Source organism: Euprymna scolopes, chromosome 14 (genome assembly GCF_053919585.1).
Source record: "Euprymna scolopes isolate OS-2025 chromosome 14, ASM5391958v1, whole genome shotgun sequence".
Taxonomy (NCBI): Eukaryota; Metazoa; Mollusca; class Cephalopoda; order Sepiida; family Sepiolidae; genus Euprymna; species Euprymna scolopes.
Window position 1 is genome coordinate 9,710,254 of NC_136495.1, and position 3,347 is coordinate 9,713,600.

Here is a 3,347-nt window from a genome sequence, read left to right on the forward strand (position 1 = left end):
AGTGTTATCAGAATCAGAATTGTATTACAACTTGCATCGCGATGTGTGTGTGCAGTCAGCACTAACCCTATTCAGGGTTTAACTTGCTTCCTCCAAAGGAGGAAGTTTCATGGGAGTATGAAATTCACAAGCGGTCTCCAGTCGCATGTATATTCCCGTTAGGGGAGATGACGTTAGGTTTTTTGCAACATTTTGCAGGGAGGTGTTAACATCTTCCTACATACAGCACCTGGACTTCCCAAATTGGTCACCCATTTTAGTAATCACCAGGCTCAACGTTGCTTAACTTCGGTTATCTTACGAGAACCGGTGTTTCAACGTGATTATGTCGTATAACTTGCATCGCAATATCAACATAACCTCAATTACATGTAGGTAAAAAAGGTAATATTTAGTTATCCCGATAGACTGAAATGTATATTTCCCACTTCGCAGGAATAAAAAAAAATAAAAATAAAAATACGATTTGGAAGCGTAACAAAACATCATGTGGGTTAACTCCAAGTGGTAAAAATTACAATCAACTATTTCATAATTATTTAATTAAATATTAATTCCACAAATGCTCACTAGACCCTTTTTATGTACACTCAAGATGTAAGCAATACATTACCGATTTCAATTGTATGGGTAGATGGCATTTAATTGTATCAAATTATGACGCAAACTGAATACATGTTAAAAATGGATTAAATAAAAAAAAATCAAATAAAGGATGTTGGTCAGATACTACGGTTTCTGCTCATTATTACGAAACCGAAATTAATAAAAATGAATCAATCAAGGTGCATTGAATTCAAGATTCCAAGAAACGCGGTACACAAGTTGAATATAAGATAAATATAAATAAGAAGTCATATCAGTAATAATAGTAGTCCAAGATCAGCCTCTGACGCACGCCGGCATTAATGTTATGCTGGTTGGATGTATGTCTACTAATGCCATTCTAAGTGGCCACATTGTCTAAGAATAGTCTAATTATATTTAGTATTTGTCCAGTTAATTTAATCAGCACTATTTGTGCATGATTCAGAGGTTAAATTATTCCTGTTTTTGAGAAAGCGACTATAAGCTTCGATAAATGGGTGTGTGAATAACAAAGGATCTTACTAGCTGACGAGAAAACTTAGTACCACAGGATCATAAAATAAAACCTAGCAACATCAACGCCATGCAATAGCCCGATGAAATCTTACAAGGAGAAAACGCACAAACTAATCTGTAACTAAATTCCCATATATGTTTTCAAAACTTCCCCGTTAGCTCGATTTACGTACCAGGCACTCTCCCAGTAAATACTGAAAATATATTAAATTTTATGTAGATACATAAAATAGTAATATATATATATACACACATATATATATGTATGTGTGTGTGTGTATGTGTGTTTGAATATATTTTTAACACTCGTCCTGGGATGGGTATTCATTGCTTCTTTCTAAATTCTAAATAATACACTTTTGAAATTTCTTGAGTAAGGTGCATTTTTATTCCTATTAGGTCATGTTATTTTATTTTTTTCTAGATCATTTTATTCCGTAAGTTATATTAACTGAGCGAATTCTTTTCGAAGTACACGCATTGCTTCAGAATGAATTGCGTATATTCAACGCATAAAATCAGCCTCGTTTAACGAAATCTCCGTCAATAAACCTAACTAAATAATGTATAAAGATGAATGTACATTATATTTAAATATGCATATGTATCTATTCCTTCTCGCATTATTAATATATATATACATGTAAATGTATATATATATATATATATGTATATATATATACATATATATATATATATATATATATATATATATATACGCGTTTCTGCGTAAGCTGATACGTTTTTATTTCTTCGACTGTACCGTTCTTGTCTCGCTGTTAAAGCCGATTATCGACGCTGACGCTTTCTAGAATCGATGCGACTTGACAGAATATTGCCGGCTGGACGTGAATCGGTAAGATGAACGAATTATGCCATCATCGCTATAATAGAAAAAAATCGCTGGAACATGCAGAGGTGAAGGGCGGCATTGGAGGAACATCTTGTCTAGGATATTCGCCACGAAGAAAGAAACGCACATTCACATAACATTGGCGCTCTAAAACTAAACTAAAATGATTCTTCCGTTTGATAGGTATACAACTTCGAAACCGTACTGCCGCGTATTTACAGACTGAACTGGCGTATATACCGCAGTTTTGGGGCGAATAGTTTATGTGAATTAAATTTATATAAAATAAAAAATATCTAACAATTAAATATGCACAGAAAAATTAAAAAACATTGACTAATCAAGAGTTATAGTAGAATGTTATATACTGGGAAGCCTCTCAAACAGAACGACATCCTTCAGACAACGAAGTTATAGGTATAATCTTGGTTTTGACTCCTTTGCTGAGTTTATCTTAATTATTTCATATAAATATGAGCCTTATAATATCACCCTTCAACATGAGTAGTAATTTTGAGTCTGGCTTGTTTACAACAATTTAATACGGTAAGACGACAACAACTCAGGATGGCAGTGATTGCTGAGAATGCAGTTATGAGATTTGAAGTTTCTATCCGTCACAGTAACCACATGATGAAGGCCAGAGGAATAGTTGGCCGAAACGTCGTGAAACAACAACTAATAAAGATGAGAATAATAGTCCGCAATAAATAAATTAACATAAATAATACTCATCTCAATAATAAATTCCAACTAAAATAATATATATATACCATTCAGTACGGACCCCACCATAGAAGATCAGATAATAAATAAACGCGGATTTATAAGATCAAAATATCCTTGATCGCCTTCGGGGCCCGTGCCGCAGTTAATAGAGACGTTGAATCTCTACGGTTTCAGATGAGCATTGTCTGAAGATTGCGGTTACAATCCTACCCAAAGCCGGCCAGAGGCTTACTTGGCCCAAACGTGGTGAGAGGACAACAACTACGGATGGCCGTGAGTGCTGAGAATGCAGCGGTTACCACTTGACGAAGGCCAGAGGAATAGTTGGCCGAAACGTCGTGAAACAATAACTAATAAATATGAGAATAATAATAAATAAATTGATATAAATTCAATAAGGGTTGTGTAGGGAAATACATAGTGATAATAGCTTCGTTGTCATAAGTGAGAATTGGGCGATCGAACAGATCTTTTTATCTAACTAGAATTCAACGGAAGTGCATTCTAGAATGCGTTAAATCAGTCCCTCTATAGTATAAGTGTTACAAATTAAATACCCTACGACAGTAGATTAAGTTTTTTATGTGCCCATTGATAAAACTAAGACTGGGTGCATGGAAATACAGATTTATAAAACAGAACCGTTGCTAACGTCGAAGGA

General features: G+C 34.4%; 1 pseudogene; it reads right to left on the minus strand.

The window, feature by feature from the left end:
- Positions 1-217: 217 nt before the first annotated feature.
- Positions 218-336, minus strand: LOC145293424 (5S ribosomal RNA; annotated as a pseudogene).
- Positions 337-3,347: the final 3,011 nt, after the last annotated feature.